At 47.9% G+C, this 16600-nt stretch overlaps 1 protein-coding gene across 1 annotated transcript in view; it reads left to right on the top strand.

Moving 5' to 3' along the window:
• The first annotated feature begins 2451 nt into the window (after nucleotides 1–2451).
• LOC146233599 (R3H domain-containing protein 1-like) overlaps nucleotides 2452–16600 on the top strand; it is a 44677-nt gene continuing 30528 nt past the window's right edge. The window contains 1 exon segment of the mRNA XM_084688603.1: nucleotides 2452–2597. The gene's annotated coding sequence lies outside the window, so the exon portion shown is untranslated.

Below are 16600 nucleotides of genomic sequence, written 5' to 3'. Positions count from 1 at the left end.
TATGGAGCCCGTCAACACTGTGATGAATAAGAATGAGAGGGGTCATCTGGCCAGTAAGGACTAGTCTCTGGAAACCAATAGGCTGGGAAATTTCAGTGTATAACAGTGAGAGCCATCTGGGGGGGGGGAGCCTCAGAGGGGAGCAGATTGCCCCATTATACCAGGCTAAACCCCAGCTAAATAAGAGAGGCCTAAAGCCCACCCCCCAATTTAAAGAGAGTCGGCAGGCAGACACCTCCGAGGGAAGGGTTTGGCGATCAATTTACAGATAAATAACCAGAGTGGAGGGCTGCCAGGAGGTTACAGTCTGTCCACAGTCGAATAAAAAAATAAAAAAACAAAAATAATTGAGAAATGAGACCCCCAAACCCCCAGGGAGACGGGCCCGCAGCTTCTGAAATCCTCTCTGTCTGGTTTTGTTCCGAGGGTCCAGGGACGCAACAGACCCCGTGTGGATTTGCACTGTCAGTGGAGGATCAGGGGGAAATAACCGTATGTGGGGTGTCAGTCTATCAGCCTGCAGCTGTATAGCCAGCCCAGCGATCAACATGGCCTGGAGAGATAAGCCCAAAGCTGCCATGGCCCTGTTGATGACTGCATTGTTCTGGCCACAAAGGGGATTTTTCTTTTATTGAACGGAGGATGTTAAATCTTCAGCAATCTTACGGTGCGACAACAATACCTATATTGTAATTCTAATCCTGTCCTCCAATACTGAGTCACTTACACTAGCCAACACTATTTTGAGATGTAGTATGTAGGGATGTTCCATTGTACCAAACAACAAATAGACACACATTACATACCTTTACCTTGACCATGACTTATATCACTGTACAGTATCTAGTGTCACATTCACTATACTATACACAAACTATATTCGGTCTATAGTTACTATACTGTATACAATATATACAGCACAGAATCATTAACTGCATTCTTATTTACCAACTGACCCAGTTAAGAAAAGTTCACAAAATCTCGGTACAGCTAGCATCTGTAGAATGATGGAAAATGTACATCACCTTTTACAAGCTGTACAAGTCAATGTGTTTTGCTTCACAGACACCATGTCTTCATGAATAAGAAAGCAAGTATTCATAAGTCATAGAACATACTTTCAAAAACAATTTGAACATGACTAAAAAAAATAAAACATTATTTCCAGGTTTGTATTTTTAAGTTTATTTAGGTTCATGCATTTGCTCATTTTTAGAATTTTCCCTCCACTGAAAGCAGAAGATATTCTATTACAACGGTGACTGCCTACACATCTCCACGGCAAAAAAAAAATATATATATATATATATATATATATATATATATATATATATATATATATATGACCCTCCTCCTGATACACACCAGCTTCCCACACACGTGTTATGTAAAAAGTAACAGGTCACTAGATTTCCCATCTCTTCACTAGCTGGTTTCTGAAAAGTATCAATCAGTTTCAAAGCGCAGGGAGAGCATTCTCTTATCTGAAGCCTAGTATTTGTCGCAGCACAGACCCCTGTCAGTTTTGAGTATCTCCACAGAAATTATGCAGACAGCAAAAGTGAATTATTGTCAGGAATCTACACAGCAGCAAAAGATACAGAGAGGAAGAAAGACGAAATGCATTCCACAAGAGTAGAGATGGAAAGAATCTGAGAGACTAAGGGAAATTGTATTGTTGAATATCAAAACCTTCAGCACATTTCAAAGGAAACTTCTTGGTGGGTTTTTGGTTTGAAGATAACTTGTGTGCAGTTAGAGCTCTAATGGTGGGTTATTTAATGTATTTTGCCAATACTATGCACTTAAAAACGGTTTTAAATCCCTATAGGTAACACTGAAGACACTGGGCTGTAAGGACACGGAGGTCAAATAGATATCCTGGATGGTTTCCCTTATCTTAGGCCTATTGAAGCATCCGAGGATGCCCAGTGGAACAGATTCTTTGTCCCACGGTGAACCGTACATTGATTATCTGACCCTACCTGACCAAGTAGCGGTTGTTGTAAGGAATTGATTTTAGTCCACCAGTTCTGTCTCTCGGAAGTCGGCAGACATCCTCAGTTAAGCCACTTAGTTCCTCCGGGATCACTCAGCCTTGAAGAGCTAACTCCAAAAAAGTAGCTACGTACAAAGTTTACCGATGCCAAGGCAGGTATAGTGATTGGGAAAATGCTGTGAGTTCTCACACTTGAAAAGCTATTATATGGGGTTGTCAATTAATACAGCTTGAACACTGGCATGTGTTTTGTAACAGGCTAACCTGTCTTTCAAAATAATAACCGAGTAAGTATAGCTCAATATGAAACTACCATTACACAATATTGACGAAAGTAGAAAGGCTTCTCTTTTGAGATGTGATTCTTTTTCGGTCTTCACCTTTGTTGCATGATAGGTGAAAGTGATTGGACAGGAGAAAATGACATTCATGATGTCTCACTGTTCACCCCCACCCGTCTGTCAGTCCGGCGCAGACGCTCTGCCTCCCCCTCGCTGAGCCACTCTCATGTTGCCGATTCTGACTGGAAATAGAAAATTAAATATATAACCAGGCTACAACGCAGAACAATAACTTATTGTACAGCGTAACTCATACGGTAAGTTGAAGATGACTGTATATTAATATACTAAATGTAAGTTTTGAGACAACATAGTTAAACCATATTTGCGCAGCTAAATTAGCCAACTAGCTAATGTTAGCTAGTCAGCTAACGTTAGCAATAAGCTACGAGGCAGCCTGCATAGCAAGCAATGAATTATATTAGCTACTCTGGCTAGCATAGGCCTGCTAGACATTTAGCTTGCAGTGAACCTACATCGATGGCAAGCTACCGTAACCAGCCGAATGAAAACAAAGCAGCTTTTTTCTGACAAGTATGTTGTGGCCTGGTGAACACGTGGAAACCCACATTGTGCTAACTTCTCTGCAAAACTATACTTCGCTGTTTGATAGTTTGAAACTTTCTTTCATAATTTATGTTCGAGGGTGTCGCAGGCAATAGTTAGCAAGCTAGCGTAAGCTACTAGTCAGACCATGTGAGGCCTGCCGTCATCATTTCGCTTAGCACTAGAGTACAGGAAGGCCGATCGTTAAGTTTACCTGGGTCACCCCGTTTTGCCGCTGATAGTGTTGTATGTTATTTTTTTAAAGTGAGCCGACTTGTCAATGAAGTAACGCCAGTTTTCCTTCCAGCAAGGTTAGTGGTTATCATAGATAGTGTTTCAACATACTGTACAGGTGTAACCCGACCAACGCCAAGTTTAGGCTACTCGACTAGAGCCAATTGTAGCCAGTCGCTAGCGTAACCAGTGACTATTTCTTAATGATGTATATAGTTTCTTCATCAATGCGCATTATCCGGTGTATAAAGTCCTCCAAAGTGGAACTCTAAGGTAACAGTCTGTAACTATCTGTTTCACCTGTCTTCAACAGGTTTAAATCATTTGGTTTACTAGACAAGTTTTATTGACTTTGAGGCGAATACTCGTCAATCACTACTGTAGACCTCTTGATTTTCTATTAGATTACTGTCGCTAAATAACCGCCTCTATTAAGCAAAGAGCCGAAATCATGGCGTGGCTTCACTTTTTGGATTAATGTGCACTCTGACCATGTGTCTGGGCAATGTTCTTGCTTAACTTGTATCAGCTTTAGTGTTTGACCACATTTCATCAACTTGAGTGTTGCCTGCTTTATGAACTAGTGTATGCTTTCCCGTTCACTTAAGTGTTTTTGGCAAATGTTTTTCTGTTTTTGCATTCTGACAGAGCGGGACATAGTTGATCAGATTGGAAGGTCTTGGACCTCGCCACCTTAAAATCCCATTTGACTTTTCTGTTGCCGAGCTAACCTTCCCCACCATATTCAGACATCGGACTTCTGAGAGCAGTTTATAACAATACGTGTGAAGTAACAGCAACACAATAACAAATTGCTGAACCGGTGTTCCCTGTCTGTGAGGTTGATGCAGAGCTTGCTAATCCATAAGGACACCCATTTACTCAAGGGCACTAAGCCAATTTGCAAAGCACTCCACTAAGACGGGGTGTTCAAGCAAGTGTAAACCTGCTCATGGGTGGCAAGTTAGGCTCCACTAAGAAGGGCAATGTGTGTTTTAAAACATTAACACCTTAGCAACCCGTGGGTAAGAAACGTCAGTGGAAAGACGTAACAACCGACACCTTACTGCCACCAATTGTTCGTTTCCTTAAATTACCTCCCAGCCATGTTCCCCAGACCTGGGTTTTCAGGAAGTTTAATCTCGTTACAGCTAATCTGGGTCTTAGTATTGTTTGGCAGTGCTCTTTCTTTCCCCTGGCCTGTATCTGCCAAGGGGATATTAATTGTGCCGAGGTGATTCATGAGCTTATAGGTGAGCTGAGCAAACGTCCGTCTCATCCACCTCGTCCCAGGAGGCTGAGTAACACACCCCGCTCTGTTTGCAAACACAGCAGTAACACCCCCCCCCCCCATGTACCTGAACACACCTGGGAAGAACCCCACTGTGGTTTAGGATGCAAAGTAGGCCTACTTTTTTTTTTTTGTCGCCGGTGTGTTTTTATAAAATAAAATAAAAAACTGTTCAACTATAAAGTGCTTCAAGGAAGTATGTTTTAATACCGCGTTATTCCTGTTCACCTGGCCATTAGTTCAGCTTTCTCCTCGCCTCCCTAATCATCATGTTTTGGGGGAAAGCGACTCGTAAGTTCTTCAGAGCAGGACCCACAAGGCTCTGTGGTGATGAATGTAATCTGCCTGCGCTGCGGAGAGGAAGCATGAGAGTGGTGTTTTTAGTGGCTGCTCTTTGAGTCCCTGTTGTGCTTCCTGAACCTCGAGGGGGGCTGCAGGTGAAGGTAGAGCCCTGTGATGAGGAGGTGGCTGGGGCATGAAGCTACCTGGGACACAGCCCTAAATCCTGGAGGATCACTCATCACCTCCACTGTGATTAATGCAGCTGTTATTGAGGGTGCAGAAAAGCGTGCCTGGATTCCTGGAGTTTATCGTCGTTGGTGTCTTAGGAATCAGTGGGCTTGATTTGGCACGTATGCATTTTTCCATTTGAAGGAATAGTTCAGTGAATAGGCTAGGATTTCCAGTTGCAGATCGCTTTGTTTTGAGTGGAACTGAAGTCCAAGGTTGAAACTACTTAGTTTTGATGAACAGTAGGGGTTGGTGCATTGCAGGGAACTCAAAAGGGAGAAGGGTTTTCGGTGCCAATAGTTTTTTAATACTTTTTTTGGTGTCTTTGTGCTGGGGCATTTGCAGTTTTTCCCTTTCTTGTAATCAGTGATCATTAAAAAATTCACAACATACTAATATTATTCAGTTGTGCGATTCTCTGCTTTTCACCTTTTGCCTGCGATGAAAAATCAGGAGGGAAGCTTTTCATCTCCCCATCCTTCCCCGTCTCCTTTCTGCCATGAAAATGTAACTGCAGTAGAAAGAATTCTTGATACCTTATGCAAGTTAAAAAACCCTATCCATGGTGTACCTCCACCTTTTCTCATGTGGCATCCATCACAAACCCTGCTCTCCCTTCCGCATTGTGAGAAATCCGATGCTTGAGATTTGTCAGACTTTTTCCTTTTGAGGCAGACAGACAGCCGTTTTATCTAGCAGGTTTTGTCGTGACCCGGCGACAGGCTTTAAAACCATTACACCTTCACCCCCATCTGTCTTTTATGTCTTATGAATGCTTTCTGAATTTGATGTCATCCCTCACGAGAAAAGGGTCACAGAGCCAATTAAATTCCAACAATATTAGGGAATAACCTGCGCCCGCCAGGGGGCAGATATCATTTAGGAGGGTACGGGGGCAGCAGTCTAACAAAGTTGTGAATCTCTTCTCAACTTGAAGCAAAGTTTCCGCCCCCCAACACGAGAAAGCCGCTGAAGCGACCAAAGGCCAGGGCGCAACCGTTAGCACTAGCCATCGTGCTCTCCTCCTGCGCACTGGGATATTTTTATGTTGCTGTCTGTCCTTCATTTCAGTGTGAATGACAACCCCCCCCCCCCCCCCGCCTCTTTTTGCAGTCTGCCAGCCAGGTAGGGGTCCACCAGGTTCTGTCAAAATCAAGGTAGAGGTCGACCAGGAGGACGGGGGTTGACCTAATTAGAATAAGCGCCTGGCGATTTGCAAAACCCTGCTATCTGCTCCCCCCCCCCCCGGCCCCCCCTTGCCCGCCACAGAAAGGTTCTGCCTCACACCTGCGTCGTTTTCTCCTCTGCCGTTGCACCGGGAGAGAGCGAGGCAAGGGAGCCGGAGCAGTAGCAAGGAGAGCTCACCCATGTCATCTACGCGGCGCGCGGCAGACGCAGGTAGAGAGAGGTTCATGGCTGATGAGCTCCTTTTCTAATTGCTACGGATCTCTCCCGTGTGTTGTTAATTAGGCCCACGGTACACTTCCCTAGCGTCCTTTTTTTTCCCTTTTTTTCCGACTCAGAATCGCGAAAGGGAGAGAGACGCAGCAGTCCTCATAGGGGTTTAATATCCCTCTGCAAACACGGGTGCCCTTTTCTCCTGAGTGGAGACGCTGTGCTTCGTATCGGTTGTCAGAAAGGTCGTCGTCTCTGGGGAGTTCAGCACGGAGACTATCACCGTAAGATACTGTGAAGCAGGGCGGCGTTCCAGCACACGGCGGCCCTTCTGCGCGTCCGGAGACGCCCGTTGTGGGCGTGCGCCGCTCGGCCTGTCGGGAATCGATAACCGTGAGCGGTGACCTGTCGCCTGCCGCATTGACGTGCCGTGTTTGTTTATGAAGTCTGGGGACACTGTCTGGAGTTGCATATTCATTTCAGGGCTTTTCTCAACCGGGCTTGTGGGAGGGGGGGAATAACACACACACACAGATGAAGCTGTTGCTAAGTAACACGGTGTCCTATAAAAAGCCCTTGGGAGATCGTGATCTCCAGATCAATAGCTATAGTGTACCAGAGGTCACTATTTGAGTAGCAGGGTTCACCACCGACCTGTGTTCTGCTAGCGCATATGTCATGGTTTAATGACTTTCACCTATGACTGTTACTTTTTGAGGCTTGTTTGTCATTCCTGCCAAATGTTTGCACGCCATTAAATTGACCCGACCCGCGGCACAGGTTTAGACCAAATATTGTTCCAGGGCTCAAACGAAATCGAATGCAAACTAACGGTTGGCTGTCAGGATGCATTACGAGCACCTGCCCCCTCCTCCTTCCTGGGCCCCTCCTCCTTCCTGGGCCCCTCCCCTCCACCCCCACCTGTCCTCCATCTTGGCAGGAGCGTGTCACGCCCAAGAGGAACCATGTCACCTCCCGGTGACACATGAGGAACTCGTAGTGCGTCTGCTGCCGTAGTAGAACCTGTGTTCCCCCCTAATGAGGATGGAACTGTGGTCCACAGCAGCTCTGTCACGTCCTCTGTCTCACACACACACACACACACACACTTTCTAACACGCGCGCGCACACACACACAACACAGGAGAAGGCTCTCCCTACAGCCCAAGGGACCTCATTAGACTCCTTTTCCCCTCTCTCTCCCTCACTCTCTCTGAGAATTTGCAGGAATCAGTATGTCCTTGGGGTAAAATGTAAATAAACGCATTTGTCACCCCCCCCCACCCCCCCTGCTCTCCATTTTTTTCTTATTCCTGTGAGCAAATTGCAATTGGAGGCTTAATTAGTAAGCAGTGCCATTCCGCTTTCTTTATTATGCAAATGAACTGGTCGAGCGCTTTGGAAGTGTCGTCTCACAAGCTCTTTGCCAGGTGTTTCCAAGCTGAAGTCCCAGACTTTTTCAACGTGTTTTTTGTAAGCATCTGAAAGAAAAAGGACAACTGCTCTGTTCAATTGAAGGACAAGCTATAATTATTTGACAGATTTTTTTTTCATCCCGCTTTAGTGCTGGATACACATGAGTGACGGGGCCACTTTGATTTCCTTTGTTACGTCCGAGGAGGAACAGAGCGTGGTGATTTACAGGATGTGGAGGACGGCAGCATCAACGCTGCTAAGCATTCAGACACCTTCCTCTGCTGCTACTGCCTGCCAAAATGCACAATGTGGAAATTGATACCTATGAGTCCAAGTGCTGCAACCTTTTAAAAGGGGAGAGGGTGGGTGGGGGGGAGAGGGAGGGTGGGGGGAGAGGGAGGGTGGGGGGGAGAAGGTGGGGGAGAGGGAGGGTGGGGGGAGACCCAGAGCTGTGTGTCTGCTTGTTTTACCGGGCACGGTTTAGGGTCAGGATGTTTTCATGGGGGAAGATTAGGGTTTGGTGATGACACTCCCTCCACATATCCCCCCTCTGTGAAACCTCTCAGCAGAACCTCCCCCCATACCGCTATGGTCTCCTGTTGTGGAGACTTCATCGTGTAGGCGGCCGTGGACCGAGAGAAAAGAAAGAAGAGATTATAAGAGGCTGGAGGAGTGCTGTTGGCTGGCGGTCTCAGTCCTCATTAAATGTTTTGGACGGAGTCAAATGGATTTGTGGTTATGCTTTCATTTCCTTTTTTTTGTTCTTATTTTTTTTGTTTGCATGACCACCATCTGTTAATGGCTCAATCTCAAACTGCCCGAGAAAACAAAGAGAAAAGTGGGTCTGACGACAGTCCAGATTAGAGAGTAGCCTCTCTGTGCAACTCTGCTCCAGAGCTGAGTCAAGAGGGCTGAGGCTGGGCCCTCCAGAGGACCGGGGCCGGAGCCGCTCCCTGCCCCTCGCTTAACGCTGCGGACCCACCAGCCGCCCACCCAGTCCCATGCCATCCAGACTGATGATGTTGATTATTAGAGGCCCATAATTCTGCCTCATTGGTCAGGCGTACTGCAGGAGGCCTAATCAGTATTGTTAGAACTTAATGGCCTAAGTTATTAGTATTCCAGTGCTTCGGTTTGAGAGCCTGCCGTCGACACGGGGTACGGTTGGTCAGAATGTGCTCCCAGGTTTTAAATTACTGCTAAGCAACGCAAACTGTGTTAGCCTGTTGTCCTGAACCATCGGACGTATTTCCCTTCACGTTGAAGGACGACGATCTTGATGATGTGGTGATGCTCCGAGCCGTCGGAGGGTTCAACAATGTCGTTATCCAACATCCTGCTTCCTGGTTATCCAACACCCTGCTTCTTGGTTATCAAACACCCTGCTTCCTGGTTATTAAACACCCTGCTTCCTGGTTATTAAACACCCTGCTTCCTGGTTTTTAAACACCCTGCTTCCTGGTTTTATTGGCACCAACGCTTGTAGAAAGACCTAGTCTGACGAGAAGCGAGTAGTTGGCTTTCTGTTCCTTTTCTGCTGCTATAAGAATAGATTCCTGGTCTCACCATGTTGGCCCCCATTGCATTGAGAGAGAAGTCTTGGGAAATTGCCAGAGGGACTAGATGACGACGTTCTGTACTGGGCCTTTATAGGCGCACTCTGACATCTGCAAGTGTTTCCTGCCGCTCTTCTACAGCTGATTTAACCAGACTTTTAGTGAGTGAAATGTGTCTTCGTTAATTATTTTGACGTGCGTTTGCACATTGAGGTCGGTCGCCAAACTTCAGGAGCGTCTGTAATTAGCGACGCAGTGACACGACTTTTGATGTACGGAAGAGACCGTGTAATAACTTGTGAATGCACAGACGAGGGTGACATATGTTCTTTCTAATTGAAGAACGTGGGGGATTTTTCTTTTCTTGCAGTCAGGGGCGTAGCCAGAAAATATTTTTGGGTAGGCCTAGAAAAATATGGATGGGCATCTTTTCAGGTTTTTTTTCTTATTTACTTTGCGGTGTGCACACAATTTTTGGGAGATTTTTACTTTTTTGGGTAGGCCTTAGAACAAATTGGGTAGGCCTATGCCTACCCGTGGCTACGCCCCTGCACAGGTCCAGGCGAAAGTAATCAGCCAGCAAGATAACGTCCATCTCAGGCTCTTCCTCAACAGTTGCTACTGAAACTTTGCTGCCAGATTTCTCTGGCCTACTTACTCCAGCCCTCGACGGCCCTGACAAATAGATGTATTGAGGGTTGTCCTATTCCGTCATCGATTAGATAAGCCTGCGCGCACTCTTTGGAAACGATATCTGATCTTGGGAGTTTCCGCAATGCACATAACATCAGTTCTTCCAGATAAACAGGCTTAGGCCTTCATTTGCTGAAGTCTGTTCTCTACTGTACTTGTTTCCGGCCTTGTTGGCACATCAGTGCCTGAGTACGCTTAACAAATCAGTGCTAATCTGAATCCATTACTTCCCCAGCTTGCTTTTCATTTAATTAATTAGTATGAATGAATATTCCCCAATTACAAGTGTAGCAGGCTCATTTGCCTGGATAGCGCGTCGCACAGTTCCTGCTTCCCTATGTATTCCAACGCTGTTTTGATAACTGATTTAATCGGCTTGGCTCGACTGCCATGGTGTGGAATTCTGAAAAGGCACCTGTCTCTACACAGATGTGTGTTTCAGTGTGTGTTTCGGTCTCTGTCTGTCAGTGTTGTGTGTGAGTGTATGTGAGTGTTTATCAGTGTGTGTGTGTGCGCACACATCTCTGTCAGTGTTGTGTGTGTGTGTGTGTGTACGTACGTGGGTGGGTTGTCTCTGTCTTGAGTAGGCAGGTTTCCATGCACACCTGCACGGTAGTGCCCTGTCACACCTTTACCTGCTCGTCACAGTGCCAGGCAAACTCTGCAACTCAGCAGCAGAAACAAGTTCTCCAGACCAGATACACCAGTTCAGCTGGGTTCATCCCTGACTATCCCAGTAAAATAACTGTAGTTCATCTCCCCCCAAATAACCGACCGGTGCGTTCAAGGACTCGGCAAGTCCTACCGGTCAACACATCCTGTCTCTTTCATGAATCGATGTTCGTGCATGTGCTTCATGGCTGTGTTGTCTTATCTCATCTGTCAGGAGCAACATGATGCCTCAGCCCAACACACACTTCCCTGCCTTCTAGAGAACAGGACTGCTCACCCATTTTTTTGGCTGGAATTATCGTTAAATATTAACATTGTCAGGGACGCCCTGGTTGTAGGATTTAATCTGAGGTTGTAGAATGCCAGAACCACGTCTTGCGTAAGAATACAGTATCACGAACCGAGAGGTGCTTTACGCAACATTATCGTGTCACTATAGGCTTTCAGAATGCAAACACTCAGTTCCTTAGCTCTCTCTCTCCGTTCTTCGTTCTCCACCCTATCAGACGAATCTCCCAACACTCTCTTCCTCTGCTTATTACTGAGGCATCATCCCAAACCTTGTCTCTCTCCACTTCCCTCATCCGCCTGGCGATGTCAACAAATTTAATGAACATGCAGACTCCTTGCTGTTGCTAGTCAAGCATCTGTAATTTATTACAGGGGGTAGGAGATGTCTCTGAAAATGTTGTAATTCTGATGGTGTTAGATTCACATTTGTTTACAGCACAGGGTGGCACATTGGCTGCTGGAAGAGTCTTCTGATGAAATGTATTCATTTTAATTTAATTTTCTTTTAAGGTGTCTTGTGTATTTGCCCGAGGGGTTTGCAAGGACCGCGTGTCCCACGAAGATCAATGACAGAGTAGTGGATCTGTCCTCACTCCCGGGAGAGATGCTGTTTATTTTGATAGTTTCATTTTAATGACTTGTTTAGCAGGGGCCATTTGCATACTGCATTCCTGTTTTTATCACGCCAGGAAGACTGTTAGTGCGGAAGAGAATGGAGGCACTGTCAGACGTAGCAAGTTTAACTGTGGATGACGGATAGTTTTAATGTGCTGCCTCACCATCGGTGGTAAAAGGGGTAGTTCGCTCAAATCAAGCTACATTTCCTGTAGCTTTCTGTGAATGAAACCGATCCTGGTCAATGAGCATTTCATTAGGCAGCATCCAACATCACCACGTAAGACGATGAGTCCTTCTGTAATCCTCCGTTCCTTGTTCTTTTGTCTTGCGTCAGTGTTCGAACACACATGCCCTCCGCCCTCCTCCAGAAAGGAATGAGTGGACAGATGACCGAAGTCCGTCGAACAAGTCGAGGTTGTGTTTCATAGCTGTGTTTCATAGCTGTGTTTCATAGCTGTGTTTCATAGCTGTGTTTCATAGCTGTGTTTCTGCCTCCTGGCCTGAAAGGCACGTCAGTAGGTCAACTCCCTCAGGACCGCGGTGTGGGGTTTTGTTGTTGTTGGGAGGAGGTAGTTATTGAAGGTTGGGGGGGGGGGGGGGGGGGTTGTGAGGTGGGGAGGGTGAAGTAAGGGAGGAGGGGTAAGGGTGGGGGATAGGAGAGGTAGGTAAACCTCCCACCGCTCCTCTCCACGCCCCCGTTTCGGGGCTGTATCGCTAATGAAGAGCTCAATTTAGCCAGTGACGCGCCTCGAGCCCAGCTGAGCAACCTGAGTGGCTGAGCTCGCCGCTGACATCACAGCTCAGCGGTTGATTTGGCGGCTGTCTCTGAGGCTTCGGCAGCGAGAATCTCAATGATGAGCTCTGGTACTTAGGCAGCAGCCCCGCGTCTACCACAGAGAGAGAGAGAGCGGACCAGCACCAGACAGGGAGAGACAGAGACTGAGTGAAGGGGAGAGAGAGAGAGACAGACCGGAGGAGCACCAAAGAGAGGGAGAGACAGAGAGAGCGAGACCGGAGGAGCGAGACCGGAGGAGCACCAGAAAGAGGGGACAGACAGAGGCAGAGACACAGAGTGAAGGGGATAGAGGGAGAGACAGAGAGAGACGGAGTGAAGGGGAGAGAGACGGAGTGAAGGGGAGGGAGGGGGGCCGTTTCGGAGATCTGTTCTCCGAGCGGCAACTTTCACAGCCAATGCAGCGACTGGTAATATGGAAACTAAACCCCTGACCAATGGAACTAACGGAGGTTACGATGTGGCAGGTGAGTGCATGTGTGTGTGTGCATGAGTGGTCGTTCAGGGAATGTATGCATCTTTTTTTGTCTGCTTTACTGTAGTTCTTTTTAGGTTTTGTTGAAAATGTGGTTAAAATGTTGATGCCGTAAAACCAAACAGACAAAGTTTGAGAAGTCCGTGGGTTTACAGAAGTTCCTGAGCCGAATGAACGCTGTGGGGGGGGGGGGGGGGGGGGTTGAAGGAGGTTGTTCTTAGCAGGATCCCTGCAAATCTTTACACCCAAGGTTGTCTCGGGCTAAAGTCTATTAGTTCGAAAATACGGTAGTTTTTTACTATGCTTCTGTGTCACGGGGCGGACTTCTCTAGGTTAGGGCGAGGAGGAACAGGAGGGAGGAGGGGGAAGGAAATCGCTGCTCTTTCCCCCCTGCTGAGGTCTTTTGATGCGTTCTGAATAGCTCTGTGGCGTTCGAACCCAAGCTGCTCGTCTAAGCCCTCCCTCCCTCCATGCCGGGCCGGGCCGGGCTAACCTCCCTGCCGGGCCGGGCTGGGGCTGGGGACGGTCATTAACATGCAGCAGTAGCCAGACAGCCCTGTCAGTCGTCTGTCCTGCTGAATGGTGACGGCGACCCTGCGGCTGGGATTCTGACGAGGAGGCCAACGGTCGCATCGAGCCGGGCTCTGGTCCTTCACAAGACGAGAGTGTGGAGTCGTTAGGGGTGAAAATGTGTTTTTCCCTTTAGTAAAAAAAAAAAAAAAAAAAAGAGATGACTTTTTTTTTTTCTTCTTCTGTAATTCTGCTAATCAGCATTCGTAAGCCGCTGGGTCGCGTTAACAGTTGTAGAAAAAGTATCAGGGTTTGCTGTTGCCGCTGTCCTGTCAGCCGTTTCACCGTCATCTGCTTCTCCAGGTGTGTGTTTGGACCGGCGTCCTCCCATGTCATGAATTCAAATCCTCCGCCGCTGATGGTTAGTTCACCCCTTTGTTTTTACAAGCTCAGGGTTTTTATGCTAATAGTTCGTGGGTAATTGCCTTGATTCCATTTTGCGTATCATACCTTAGGGAACCATGAGCAATTATTTTTATGCTTAATGGGTGCGAACTGCGGTGTTAATGTCGGAGCAGGGGCCACTTGCATTTAGGTTCCCTGGATATGTGTTGCATCTCATTTTTGCTAAATGGGGCAGTGAAGTCCTAGAGAAAGTGGGACAAGGTTACGTGGTAAACCAAGTCCGTCGACGATCCTCCAAACTCTATGGTGTCAAGCACTGATGGATCTAATGAAGGGTGCATATTAACCACTCTTAATTTGAATCAAGGGCTGAAATCAAAGTCGATGTTATTTGGCTTTATTTCTTCCCTGACCGTCCCAGATGGTATGAGTCGAGGTCTTTTTCCTTTATTCGTACTAATGGCTCTCTTCAGCTTCCCTACAGTCACCGACCACGATGCAGGGCTTAGAGATGCACTCCAGGAGCCAGGCATAATTGCTTTAAGATGAGGGTAAAAGTCAGGGGAATATCAGGCTCGTGAATGAGAATTAAATGATATAATTGCTGTTACGGAGAGAGGCAATCTGCCTCCACCTTGCGCCGACCTCCACAGGAAGTCGTAGTTAGGCAGCCGTCTCTTCTCTGTGGGTCTTAAAGGTGCGGTAGGACGTGTGGTCCGCTGAAAGGCAGACTCGCGCTAACCCCGCTCAGACGAGGGCTTTGGGATCCTTATCCTCGGAGGGTTCATTAACCATCCTCCGTCTGGGCCGCCTGCTAGTTGAAAGGAAGCGGGTGTGTCCGTGTCACGCTGCCTCCCTTCAGAGTCAGCCCCTCTCGGCTGCCTCCCTTCAGAGTCAGCCCCTCTCGGCTGCCTCCCTTCAGAGTCAGCCCCTCTCGGCTGCCTCCCTTCAGAGTCAGCCGACCACCCGTGGAGTGTCTCCAGGCATCCAGTGTGGAGATACGACAGCTCACATCAACCTGGCCATTAGCAGGACCCCCCCCCCCTCCTACCCCGGCACACAAGGAGTCTGCATGTAATGAAGCAGACCTCAGTGTTTGATCAGGGCTGTGCGGTTAGAGACAGACTTCGGGGGGTCTTGAACCCCGGCACCTTGGGAGGAGGGGGGCCGTTAAAAACGTCCATGCCGGTGCTCCTGTGGGACACACGCACAGACACGTTAAACATGCCATCTCCATGACAATCTCTCTCCATACCGGGCGGGGTAGTGGGGCATTTCGCACAGCCGCAGGGCATAGAGTCCTAAAGAGGACCGTTCAGGAGTTAAACCCCCCCACACACACACACATACACACACATTTGATTTCCCTCTCTTTTTTCGTGCATGTGAGCGTGCACGTGTGTGTGTTTGAGGTGTCGCCGCCCCCCCAGCTCTCCTCCCCCAATCATTTGTATTCTCGTCTGAAGCCAGGCAACTGCCAATCATCCGTAAATATAATTGGCTGTCAAATGATAGTCATCCAGTGCTGATGGGGGATTATATTAATAATGACGCCCCCCCCCCCCACTGTCGTGTGTGTGCGGTACCAGCTCCAAGAGATCACTTAAATTACATTTATATCAAGACGGTATCTCCCTCTGTCACAAGTGATCCTAATCTTGAAAGACGTGAATAAAAGCATAATTCTCCTGAATATGTCTATTATTGAGTTTTGCAGGACGCATGGAGGGCCCAGCGTGCGTTCGGTGCTACACGGCTGTGAAAGCACAACACGTTTTTACCGCTTTGTTGAAGCAGCGTTCTGATCCCTGTGTCTGTTCCTGTCTGCTCTCTCCCGCTCAGCTCTCCACCACTGTCACAAGGGTTGTTGGTCTTCCCGTCAATACTGAGTTAGCATGGCATCTCTCTGGCTCTCCTTTCACAGACGGCTGGAAGGGCCAACAGCTTATTTATCCAGCCAGATGAAATCAATACCACCCCCACGCTAAGCTGTCACTCGCTGACACCCAACACCGATATCTCATTTGTATCCCCACACGGATCCATTCGCAGTCGTCGCTGACCAGCATCAACAGGAGGGTAAACACACAGACACACGGAGTTCGAATCCATTACACCCATCCTAAATCACCCAGCGTTTCCCCTATCCTGTTTGGGTGGTGGCTGTGTTTGTGTGTGTGTGTGTGGGCGGCCACAGTTGTGTTCACAGTTGGATGTAAAGATCTAACTGAGATGCTGAGCTGCGAGGAGACGCCGCTGTCGTAGTCTGGCTTCAGCTACTATCCAATTAGCGCTAAATGTGGACATGGATCCTGTGCTGCGCGGCAGAGCCTGCAGCTGCTCCGACGCCAGCCCAGAAAGAAACAGCCCCCTCCCACACCCTCTCCCCACACCCCACCCTCTCTCCCCCCACCCCCACCCTCTCCCCAAACCCCCACCCCCCCCATTGAAGAAGAGAAGGGAGGGGGGGGGGGGAATGGAGGCTAAAAGCCCTGGAGGAAGACGAGCTCCATGTGGTCTCTTCTGCTGTTTTTCTGCTTGAAAAGAAAACAGAAAATGCCCCCATCTCTGTTTCCAGCTTCTGTGAACCAGTCCATCTGTCTGCTGTGAAAGCTTGATGTGTGCAAACCCAGTCACCTTGGAAGAGAAGCATATGCTTGTAGAAATTCCACACTGAGGAATTGATTGGGGAAACAGGGGGGGCTTTTGCATGTATAGCAAACTGACGGCACACAGAAACGTCTGTTTGACTCAGACCACCTGGAGCCCCCGCAGTCTGGACCCATGTGGACGGCAGGCGTCCGTCTCGCTTCGTCCCTTTGTGACTCGACATCGTCCTTTTCGCCACCCCGGTT

Source organism: Hypomesus nipponensis, chromosome 23 (genome assembly GCF_054491055.1).
Source record: "Hypomesus nipponensis isolate SF chromosome 23, ASM5449105v1, whole genome shotgun sequence".
NCBI classification, from domain to species: Eukaryota; Metazoa; Chordata; class Actinopteri; order Osmeriformes; family Osmeridae; genus Hypomesus; species Hypomesus nipponensis.
This window is presented reverse-complemented; position numbering and strand designations above follow the sequence as displayed.